Consider the following 12592-nt stretch of genomic DNA (forward strand, 5'->3'; position numbering starts at 1 on the left):
AGGCAACAAACAAGTCAAAGTGAGATGACAATACAAAATGTCTCTTTGACCTTGTTAGTCTTGAAATAATTCATGTATTTTAACTGCTGTCCTTAAAAGCTTTGCACATTTACTTAAATAAGTGCATTGATTTATGAGACTTTGGAATTTCAAATTTTTTTTTTAAATGTTTTATTTTGACTTATGAGAACTCTGATGTCTAGTAAAATTCGGTCTTGCAGACAAAATAAGCTGTATGAATAGCAGAAAATACCCTTTTATAAACAGGCATAAGAAGTTAGTGTAACTGTGTCAGCATGATTGGTTTTAATTACTTGTGAATATCTGTAAATTACAGGTAGTTCAGAAGATTCATTTTTCTTTTTAGCAGTATCCCTTGTAATTTGTCTGCTGTTTATGGAGTACTGGGAGAATTATGAGCAAATGGATCTCTTACAAATGTTAGCTTTTTCCCTTGTCAGACTATGTTTATATACTTCTACCTTGTAGTCTTTCTTCCCTGCATCCCTCCATGTACATGTGCTCAAGCAAACGAGTATTTTGTATATTTACACACCTCTTTACTGGGGAAAGCTGCTCTTACATGACTTTTCTTGAGATATTTTGAATTACTTTGTCAGAAACCCAGGTGATTTCTCTTTGCAGTGACACACACTGATCTTGGTGGTGGTGCTTTGAGATTCTTGGTTTGTTGTTTTTGTTTTGGTTTTGCTTTTTTTTGTTGTTGTTGTTTGCTTGGTTTGTTTTTGTTTTGTTTTGAAGGTAGCAAGTAAGATATTTTGTTGTAGTAGCTTGAAGTTTGTCTGCCCTTTCTTGGCTAGCCCCAGTTGCAGAATTAGTCTTTGTTTCACAGTTGTAACACATGTATTGCCAGAGTGGGACTGATGCAGGGGCAAGCACATAAAGATCTTAAGAGTGAGAAGCTTTCTTTCTGAGTTTGATTTTGGCACATGTTCTTAACTTTGTACAAGCTTAAATACATGGTAAGGTAAATGTTGGAGGGGAGTATATTTCTGCCTGTAAAATTTTAGTTGCTTTATTTGTTCTTTTTTCTTTTGTGAAGTACCTGTAGGCATAATTGGGTAAAACTGTAGATGCTAAGAATTATTACAGATATAAATCCTCTGTTTTAAAAGGCATTTTTAAATTTTACAGATCCTTTCTATGCATAGTTTCTCACAGTCCACTGATAGCCAAGTGTTTCTCTTCATTTATTCTCTAAAATAAATTTTTTTTTCCTAGGTTCACTTAGCTACTTTTGTTCATGACCTAAATAATTGTAATACATTATTTCTTGAAGCAATTTTGACAATTAGAAGTTACAGGTAATGTTGTATTTATTAAGTATTTTTCATATTAAAATACTTCTCGGTTAATATAGGAAAGAAAACACAATTGCTTTTTCTTCACATTTGTATGTCTCTTTTGCAGGCTGCAGTATTGCCAGTTGTTTTTTTTTTTTTTTTTCAGAACTCATTATATTTGGCCTTTCTCTTCAAACCCCAGCTGTGACAGTGACACGACTAGCAAAATATCTCATTTTTCATTTAAAAAGAAAAACGAATTCCATTCCCCCAGCACTGTAAAAGAAAATTTGAAAGTATTGGCAGTTTACCTTGAAGTCTGACTGAAGAAAATGGAGAAGCAAGGAGCTTAAATCTAAAGTCACTTTTTTTTTTTATATGGAGAGAAAAGTGAGTTTTAATTATACGTAGTTGTAAAGGAGAAATGAAAACAAAACAAAACAAAAACCTGAGTTGCACAAATCAAGATTTCACTGAATCACTTCAGTCTTCCCTTATCATTGACCTCTGGCTCATAAGTGGTTGAAGCTTTGACTTTTAGAAAATATTAGATGTTCAGAATGATACACACCATGTTTATCCCACTAGTTTTTCTTAGGCTTAATGTATTACTTGGGAAGCTTCCTGGTAAAGCTCCGTCAACAAACTTTAGTAAAATCACATTTCATACTGGCAAAAGAGTCTCTACAAGTTCCCTGAGTAAAATAGGTTATATAGGTAAATATGTTTTTGCTGCTGCACTAAAGCAATTCAATTTTTTTTTTTTAATCTTCTTACAAGTTTTAACAAATACAAAATGACAAGACAGATCAGCCTGAGGATCACAGAGGTCACACAGTAATTCTGTGTGACTTTATTTATTTTTTTTTTCTCAAATAAGCTTTTTCTATTCAGAAGTCATGCTGGCTGTTTTTTTTCTGCAGATTTTTTTATTCATATGCTCACTAATAGTATTCTTTAGGATAGCTTCTACCATCTTACTGTGGATGGAAGTCAGTCAAGGCATGAGTGTCACATTCCCTGGTCCATAGCTCCTGAGAGTCCCTGTAGATTCCTTGATGTCAGTAGGAGCTACACTGGTCACCTGCCAGTCCTGATTCAGTAGCTGTTTATAATGACAGATTGTGCAGTTTGGCCAGCATTTGTGAAGATTCACATCTGAACACCTGCTATCCTGGTGACCAGTTAACACCTCATGTGTCTGTTAGGTTTAATTCTCCCTATAATTCCTTAAAATTCATTTTACTTCTCCAACCAGTTTGCTATGAAGAAATGCTGGAAGTGGGAATCTCTCCAGTATCTTAAGTGGTGAATGTCAACATGGAGAGATTTTCAGAGCTATAGCTTTATCCTCTCTGAGTGACCATTTTATGCCTTTGCCGTGAAGAGATCCACTGTCTCCCTAGCCGGCTTCCTGCTTCTGATGTGTTGCTTAAATATTTTCTTATTATCAGTTGGAGTTCAGTGCAAGGCACTCTTCTCATTCTTTTTTTAGTCCTGTATTTCCTGTTTACATTCAATTTGCCATGTTCTATGGGTGTTTCAGTTCTTCCTATGTAGACAAGCTTTCCACTTTTAAAATGCTAACCTTTTCCCTATGGTAACTTTCTTATAGAGCCGTATTTTGTTCTCCGCTCCAAAAGCGGTGTAGGTGTAGCAGCTATTATCCAGAATTCACTTGAGAGCCTGCATCTTTATCTGTCTCCCTCTCTCACTGTTGTCATCACAGTGCATACTGTGACAGTGTAATCACTTTTCCATCGTGAGGGCAGAGTGGTGTGTGGTGTGATGTCCTTATGTATCACTAGAGATGTGTAAATCAGTATTCTACAGTGTTTCGAAGCTGCATTTTTTTTTTTACCCCGCTAACTTTATAGGAAAATAATACTGTCTTTGAGAATTTCTTTGATTTGTGTGCACAGGCATTAACTGGTTAGGGTGCTGGCTTCCTTTTCCTTTTTCCCCCCTGTTATGATTATTTAAGATATTTAGTTTTAATACTTTTAAATGGAGCTATAAATGATGTGAATAAAAAAATAGAATATTATAATGTGCTGGAAATTTTAGAATATATGTGTCATGCAGTCTGCGTGTCTTTGCTTAATGTGGAAATGTGTTTTGGCAGAATTCAAAGTAGTTTTCAAAATTAAATCTTCACTTGATTCATGTAGTGTAGCTGAAGACTTCTAAGTTTTAAATAGCTGGGCCTTTGCAGAGATCATAATGCTCAGTCTTTTTAGCGTGCCAGTGCTTTTTTTCTAGTTAAAAAGTGATATTAAATATGAAGCTTAAGATTTGAAAGGCCTTTTTGAACTTGAAGTAGATGTGTTCAAAGCCGATTAATTCAATTTTAAGTAGTACTCCTGTTGGTCTTAAAATATCCCATAAATACTATGTCAAGTTTGGAATTAAATTGAGAAAGTCTTCTCCATTTTAATCTATTAACATCTGGTGAGTTCTAGTAAGAATTTGGTACTTTTTTTTTTTCCTGCTGTCTTTACTTCAGCATTTCTCTAAGGTTCAGATCTAGTTTCTCTGATGGCCAGGCAATAGTGCTTTTTGAGGTCCATAGAAACGCGAGGCTTTATTTGTTCCATGGATTTGCCCTTTTGTTTGATCGCTTTTATAAGATGTGTCCATCATACCTAGCTGGTTACTTTTTCTCCTTCTGCCAAGACTCGTGTTTTCTTTTCCTGTTTCTCTGTCTTTGAGCCTGTTTCATGACTTCTGCCTGATTCTTCTAAAAACTGAATTCAGCCAAGAAATCCAGCAAGAAATAAGACTAATTTACTTATGGCACATAATGCTTCCTAACTGCGTTTTACAGGATTATTCACATCTTCACGTTACAAACAAAAAAGGCTTGCAAGCCTTCCTCCCCCACACCCTCCGTTACAGCCATATAAGGGGTCTATTGTCTCCATTCATATTGAGATGTCACAGATGTGTACACTCTGCTGGGTTTTTTTTCTGTTTTGCAGCTCTAATGACCGCTACTCCTTTGATTCCTTTCTCAGGCAAATTGGCATAGGCTGTACAGAAAGAAATTTAGGTCACAATCTTTAAGTTATTCTACTTGAGTGAGAGGAAGACGTAGCTGACTCTACGGTAAATACCGTAAATTTATGGCAAAATTAGTTTCATCTAACAAATACTATTTTGTCATCTCAGAGATCATTGACTTAAAAATATCACCAAAGGAGTGTGCAATTTTAGTGTAAAATATAAGTCTGCAATCGAAAGAGTTTTAAAGCTGTATTTTTTTTTTTCCCCCTAAAGATTAAAAGCAGGTCTGTTGATCTGTACTGTTAAAACAACTAAGAGTGTTAGGAATGACCAATTTGAAATCAATACTTTTATTTTTATGTATTTTCATTTCAAAATGAATACAGGTGGTATTGTTCTATTTGGAGATTAGTTACCCTCAATACTAGATTCGCAGTCTGTCAGGACAGTGAATTTAGGGTATAGCTCTAAGCATGTATGCCGTTTTCTTTGAAGTACCTGGAATGCCACATGTGTTGACTCTTGGCTCCATGCACTGAGGTGTCATGTTGGGCAATTTGTATTTGCTCATGGACGGTATTAGTTGCACAGACATGTAGATGGTTGGGTTGAGCAGGCAGTAGCAGTGGTTTTCTATTTAGGAATGATTTTTCTGTAAGCAAACAAATTCCTTTTTTACGTGCTCCTGAGATACGCTGTTCATGTATAGAAAAAGCAAGTGTTTACAGGAACAGGAAGCTATTTTGTGCTTTATATTACATCTTTGAACTGTCTTGTACCAACATCCTTTTATGGTTGGATACTTTATTTTTGACTTAAAACTAGTGTTGTGTTTAAATTATATTAGGAGGTCATACTCTTAATCACTTTTGTAGACTGAGTTTTGACTGTTGTCCAGTCCTGGTTTTTAAGTTAAGAGCACTCAAAAGGTAAAAAATCCACAGATCCAGGGTCATTTCTATTTGTTTCACAGGATGCTGTGATTAAATCTAAATGTTACCCAAGTTATTTAAGCTACTTCTCACTATTGTTTGTCTTTGTTGTTTTGTAATAACAACACTATTCCCTCAAATATTTGTGCCCTCGGAAGTGTTGTGTGTTTCAGCTAGCTGGAAACTCATGACAGCAGGCCACACAATTTATGACATGCTTTTTTTTAAGGAGGTGATCAATGCATCTAGTCTAGTACTAGAGGCTTGGTAGTGTGTGGGATGGTGTGTTTTGTAGAACTGGATTTGAGCATTTAGGAAGAGGGACAGAAATTTCTGTGAGCATGTTTTGGGTGGCTTGTATCCCAGCTCATCGGCTGTGGACCCAGAGCACCAATGACAAAGAGTATTTCTCTCTTAATTTGTTTGTGTGTAACTCTGCTGCTAATACCAAAATCTGTCTTTGAAGCATCATAAAGAGTGGAACCAAAGTATTTCATTAAGCATTATATTGTGTTATTTTCTTGGTATTTTTGCTACAGAAGTCTTGAGAGACTGCAATTTTTCCAGGGTTAATATCAGAAACTAATTTGTTAATTGTGTAACAAATTGTGTTATGAATGCAGAAAAAAAGAATGTTGTCTAGATGCTGACATAAAAGATTCTTTAAACTGCAGCACTGCATTGCGTACTTTGTAGACCTAATTTTGTGTTGTTCTTAGAAGTGGAAGGTTTGCTCTTTAGTAGATGGAATCAAAGATGCTCTTTCTATTAATGGCCAGGACATGCCAGTAAATTTTGAAGTTGAGCTGATGTATTTTAATGTTTGAGTGTTTTCACTTCAGGAATCTTTATGTTGAGTTTATGAAGTTGTGTTACTTGATCAGTTTGGCTGAAAGTGGTCTTTTTCATAGCATCCACCCCACAGAAAGTTAGCTTTGTTAGAAGTTTGCAGTATCTGCCAGGAGGCTCTATATGAGTAGAGAAACAATTATTTATTTTACTGTTCTCCAGTACTTCCACAAAGGCAAAATATGACAAAGCTGTGTAGAAATACTCACAAGCATCAGAACTACTATTTTCAAGGATTTGTGATTTCTAGCTGTTGATAAACTTTTGTGCTTCTTAATAATTGGTAATCATTGAAGTGCTACAAAATGGAAGATGAAGTGAGCAGGCTGGTAGGCTCCATGTATGGTGGCTGATTAATGACAGTGCTGTTGAAAGCACGTAGGCATCAACGAGATCGTATCTGATCTCCCAAGATGAACAGTTGCCCAAAGTAGAGCAGGGGAAACAAAACTATGATTAGATCACTGCAAAAATTCTAGATTGCATACCTCTTTTAATTGAGGTAGTTACTTTTAAAATATGTGAACATAAAAAGAATACTTAGAATGTTTCTTTCAGTTGTGCATTTCTAATTAAAATATATTTTTGCTCTGCACTTGAAAATTGAAAGTGTTTAATTTTTCAAATAAGCAGTTTTCTTAAAAGCCAGTCTCCACACCTACTAAATTGATAAAGACTTTCAATTCACATAGAAGATTCAAAGACTGAATTGGAAAGACTGGGAGTGGACATCTATTGCTAATAATAGCTGTAGAGAATGTAACAAATTAATCTGGTTTGAATGCTTTTCTGTCTATTACTTGTAGAAGTTTGAAAGCTAGCATTAAGCTTGGCATCTACTTGATAGAGATCATGCGTCAGAAACTGATAGTGTGTACAGTAAATGTTTCATTCTGTCAAAACCAGTCAGTTTTTCCCTTGGTCTGAAAGCATTTTGGTATTGTTACAGATTTTGATCCAAATGTAAAATGACTTCTGTCTGTACATTTAAGCTTGCAGTGGACAGGCTTTTACAAGGAAATTGCTGATATTTTGCCCAGTTTTTAACTTCTGCTTTGGAAAACTCTGATTTTGAACTGTTCTCATTCTAAACATGTTATATATAAAACTGTGATCTCTGTAAAATGGGTAAGATTTTGGCATAATAGAGTATGATTCAATTATAACAATGCAATAGCACTAAATGAGTTAATGCTAATTGTAATACTATAGTTGTATTTAAGTTTCTCTCAAGAAATCCAGCAAGCAGACTTTGTTTCCATGAGGCACTAGTAGGGTAGAATGGCAGAACAAAAAAAAATTGCCTGTATATAATAACTAAAAATGTATGTGAACCCATTCAGAGTCACAGGAAGGAGAACAAACTTGCTGATGGCACGTTCAGAGCTTCAGGAAAGGGAATGAACTTGTTGATAACTTGGAGAGGAATCACGTGTGTTTAGTGAAACAAACTCAGTTTAGTTGATTACATTTCCCGTTTTCACCAAGAATTTAGTAAGTACTCTGCTTTTGAAGTGCCAAACACTGTATAGCTCCCTCAAAGAAAGTGATAGTTGTTGCTACTGAAAACTTGCAGATTGAATTCTTACTGTATTGAAACTATGTTTGGGAAATTGCTTCCTCCCTTGTAAGGGAAAAACTAATTCCTAGGTCATTGTTAAATTACGGTAAGAGCTCTTGTATCTTCATCAGATCATGTAGGAAAATGTCTCTGTCGCTCTGTTATCCTACAGGAGCCTACTGTATTCTGTAAGGAAAAACTACCTCATATTTATGTGTTATTCCCCCCCCCTAGTTCTCACAATTTTATAAGTTGTGCCATGAATCCCATCTAATAATTGCTAGCAGTTATTTCTTTGTGTTAGCATTTGATATGATTGTTACTTAGTTTCTGGCAATCATTTCTTTGCATTGGACTTTTCCTTTATAATAGCAGGGATTAAAGTTTGTACTGAAAAGGTAATCACGTTACTGTAATGTGTAGTGGTAAATATTGTGTAAGAATTGAAGTCATATATTGATAAGCCATGAAACAGGCTTTCATCAGGTATCTACTTAAAAACAAAACATAAAAAGTTAGAAGTGATTAAAAAAAAAATAATGTTTTCAAATTTATGTGGTCAACTGATTATTTAATGTTCTAAAGGTCTTAGTTGATGACCTTTCCTAATTTAGAGAGATTTTGTACTTTGGTCTAATCTTTAAATAATTTAGTTATGTAATGCCATTTTAAAAAAATTATGTTAATGAATTCAAACCTAATTCCTAATTAAACTGACGACGCAATATGTAGAGATGCGTTGTACAGCTTGCATTCTAACTACTAACCTGTGGATTATGTCGTGTGTCAAATGGCCTGGAGTCACTTGTGAGTTAGACATATATAGAGCTGGAAAGTGACTTTTCAGTACTGTTCTTGGTATTCTCTTGTGAGCTCTGGCAAGGGTATTTTGTCTTGTAAATGGGACACTTTTAATTTAAATTTCCTGTTTTTTATAAATTTATTGCTGTTAGTAATAGTAGAGAGGTTTATGCCTGGTCAATACAATCTGTTTCCATAGTACACACTGTTTCTGGCAAGGATGATGAGAAGTGTTTTCTACTTTTAGAACTTTGTTAAATATTAATATAAAACCGAAGTAGACCATATGTATTTCAGTCAGCTAGTGACTTGCCTGAGTTTCTTCTGCTGTTAAAGGGTCTGGGTGTACAGAAAAAAATGGTGGTGCTCTGTGGTTTCTTAGCAGTTACGTAGTTATCAAGTCGCAGTATAGTAGCCCAGACAGCACATCCTGTTTCTTTCTTTGTGGTATTTGAGCTAGAGATTTTTTCTTTCTATGTAGGTTTATTAATGTTTTAATTATTTTCTAAAATAATGGTTTACTAACTCTTCTGAATACAAGTCTGCAAGGACTTACCTATGTTAAAAACATTCTGCATTCTGAATATATTCTAAAAACACTCAACTGATACCATCAACTATATTGAAAGCCCAAGTTACCTCTTCTAGTACACTGGCTTGGAAATTAGTCGAGATTAAAGGGCACCTTCAATATCTTTTAGCCTGCTGTGTTTGAGCATACCAACTCTTGTTGCTGGTGTCATGCAATTAGGTGGTGTGGTTGTGTCATACCCAATTGCCTTTTACTTACAAGAGCTATATCCTGACAAACACATCTAGCCAAATAAGTTCAATACCTTTTCACAGCTGGGTTCTGAATCTATAATGTGGCTCATGTCTTTGGACGCATGACCACTTTACCACAGTGCTTTGTGCAGAAGCTGACAGGTGAGACATTTTTACACATGTTCAGCAGTGTGTGGTGAAGGCATAAGGATAAAAAATAGTCTTTTTTTAGAACAATGAGTTCGCTGGAGCCCACCTTTTCTCTTTCATACATTTTGTCTGTTGTAACAGGGTCCTACGTCTCTTGCAGTGACTAGCAAACAGGGACGCAGAGGAAACAAATTAACAAGTAATGACATTCCAAAAATAGAGCACACTCATTATTTATCAGAGGAACAGGAGATGCACTCTGAGCATGTTCCACCTCTGACCATCCTTTAACTGGAAGTGTCCTGTCATTTTAATACATGCAAAGTGAACAAGACTCAAGTTAATTGTCACATCTGAAAAATAGCCTGGGAGTGCATAGTGCTTACTAAACACTGCAGGGGAATTGGTAAATGAAACCTGACACAGCCTGAAAAATTACAGTGTCCCTAAGATGGAATGTGTAATATAAAAAGGGTGTGTTCTGAGTTAAGATTATTTAACATGTTGCAACAAGGTGTGCTTCACTGGCTACTAGATTATAGATGGCACCTTTTTTTTCTTTTTTTAAAAAAAAAAAAACAACCCACACCCAAGCAAACAAACAGGCAGCCCTGATTTGATGAAGTCTCTGTCTGAGTCAGTTATTTATTATCTAGTAAATGACCTTTTTGTCTGAGGGAGGTGGAGGGGGGAAGAGTGGAGAATGATCAATTGTGTATGTTTTGGAATAGTATTTCATTACGTATTGTACTGGTGGAAGTGCGAGATTAGGATAATGATGTATCAATACAGTTAATATAATTTGCTGTTTGCTTCATAATGTAAGTATAACTGCTTTAATCTTAAAAGATAACTTAAAGTCTTTTTAGTACAAAATAGTTACAGTACACCGAAACCTCTCTATTAATTCAATGTACTTGAGTCTCATTATCTGTTTCAGTAGTTACATTGTACTTTCAGATTCACAAAGCTGCAGTTAAGGTTCGATGTCATTTTTAATCTGCTGCATTTTTCTCCTCCCCCAGCGGTTTAAAAATGTTGATTTTTATGTACTGTAGTTTGAAGTGTAGTATATAGGCTTTTTTTTTAAAGAAGCACATTAAGGCTGTTCAGTAGGGCCTGTTGCGATAGGACAAGGGGTAACGGTTTTAAAATACAGGGAGGTAGATTTAGATTGGATATTAGGGAAAAAATTTTTTACAATGAGGGTTGTAGAACACTGGAACAGGCTGCCCAGAGAGGTGGTGGAAGCCCCATCCCTCGAAACGTTCAAGGCCAGGCTGGATTGAGGCTCTGAGCAACCTGCTCTGGTTGGAGATGTCCCTGCTCCTTGCAGGGGGGTTGGACTAGATGACCTTTGAAGGTCCCTTCCAACTCTAACCATTCTATGATTCTATGATTAATTATCTCTAGAATATTTAAATAGGATTACAGATACAATCCTTTTAATGTCTTCTTTCAAAAACTAACTGGTGTCATTACCATATCTGGCACATTTGGCTGTGGACATATATGTATTTTTAACCTTAAAAACAGAGCTCTCTGTCATATTGTTGTCATCTGTGTCACAGGCAACAATATGGCTTGTCACTTAGCTATCCCATCCATATGCTAATGTAATATCTTTTTTAATGTGTTTTAAAAGTTGGATTGAAAACTGGACCACGTGTACATTTAAATTTGGTGGCCGGGCTATGTTCGATGCCTAATTTCTATATGATGTAAACCATGCAGTATCTCTGTAGCTCGTCCTGAAAGGGGGGAAATCAGCAGAAGGTCACTATGTTGAGCTCATTGAGATGAAAACATGCTGAACTCTGTTTTTGTGTGAGCACTCTTGTTTTTTGCTGGAGCCGTTTTCAGACAGGAAATAGCACGCTCACATGTTGAAAGTGGTACTGGTGTGGTGAGAGCTGGTGGAGAAGCTGACGGCACAGCCCCAAAGGCCAGGCTTTTTAGAATGCTGGCTTTGAGACTGGCAGTTGCTTTAGTGCATGACTGTGCTTTGATACAGGCACTCTAATAACCTAAACTAATTTGTGTGAAGCAGAACAGAAAACAGTGTTGAAATAAAATATTTCTAGTATTTAAAAAGTCTCTGTACTCGGAAGAGGAAGCATGTAGGTTTAGAGCAGGGATAACAGAGTGGAATGGTCAGCTTTCAATATGTAAGAGTTTGGGCTATGAGTAGCAGGAAAATAGCAAGTATTATTGAAAAGGAGGGATGTATTTTATTTTTTGTTTAAGTGTCATAATGGTAACAATGTCATGACTTGTTAGAATTTTAATATCCTGTTTTATTTATAATGGTAGTAACCAGAGATCTAATTTACTTTTCATATATGGCAAAATTTTACTGTAGCCTGTTTGGTGTTAACTTTTTTTTTGTTTACTGGGTAGGATTTTCATCCCTGCTTCAGTTTGTTTTAATTTCATTCTAGTCTGTAGAACAGAATTTAGAATATCTGTCTAGGTTGCTGTGCCAGTTGACAGTTCTCATAGGATGGTCCTCTGTAGTGTTTGGCCAGACCAGGTTAGTGCAAGTGCTACTCTAGATGCTTTTCTAACCCTTCAAGAATCTTCTGATTATTCAGGTTATTTTTTTAGTTACTGTACTGCAGTACTTTTGAGAAGCTGTATTCCATCTTCTGTTTAAACAGCTCAGATATTGACATCCATGGAATGAATATTTACTTGAGAGGAATATAAAGGGAATATTCTAAAACTAATTTAAATAGTGTTAAGATTTTTCTGTGGTCTTGAACTTAATGCATTTTCAGGGTCCTTCTCTTTTTCCTTGTGCTTCCAGTCATAAAGAATCCTCCTGATGCTTGTGGGTATTGAGTCTCCCACGTTTAAGTGATTTTGTGCTGTTAATTTTTCCTGTGTAGGTTAACTTCTCGGTGAGACTCTTGTTTGTAATTCTGTTGAACTGCTTCTGTTCTTGCAGAGGTGTATTAACCAGATTATCAAGCTGTTGTAGAAATTTGAGGGAAAAAACCTGCACATCAAATGGAACAGTGAATGTAATTTATACTGCCCTTTTGTTTCATAAATTCTGTCCAGTGGAGACATCAGAAAATAGCCCTTGTTGAGTATATAGATCATTCCAGGGAAGCTAGATAGTAAGCTATCACTGCGTGTAGGATAGCTCAAGTTTACCATTTTTACAGAATTGAACAGCTGACGAATTGAATTTTCCATGATGTCCAAATGTTTCGGAT

General features: G+C 35.8%; 1 protein-coding gene across 10 annotated transcripts in view; it reads left to right on the forward strand.

The window, feature by feature from the left end:
• The window catches only part of NCOA3 (nuclear receptor coactivator 3), an 84374-nt gene that overhangs the window by 37163 nt on the left and 34619 nt on the right, over positions 1–12592 (forward strand). Inside the window, exon 1 of one of the 10 annotated variants that reach the window (XM_086761020.1) lies at positions 1612–1694. The exons of the other annotated variants lie outside the window; for them this stretch is intronic. The gene's annotated coding sequence lies outside the window, so the exon portion shown is untranslated. Of the gene's footprint in view, positions 1–1611; positions 1695–12592 lie in introns of those variants that run through there. 10 annotated transcript variants of the gene reach the window in all.

This window comes from Chlamydotis macqueenii, chromosome 16 (genome assembly GCF_036417535.1).
Source record: "Chlamydotis macqueenii isolate bChlMac1 chromosome 16, bChlMac1.mat, whole genome shotgun sequence".
Lineage (NCBI taxonomy): Eukaryota > Metazoa > Chordata > Aves > Otidiformes > Otididae > Chlamydotis > Chlamydotis macqueenii.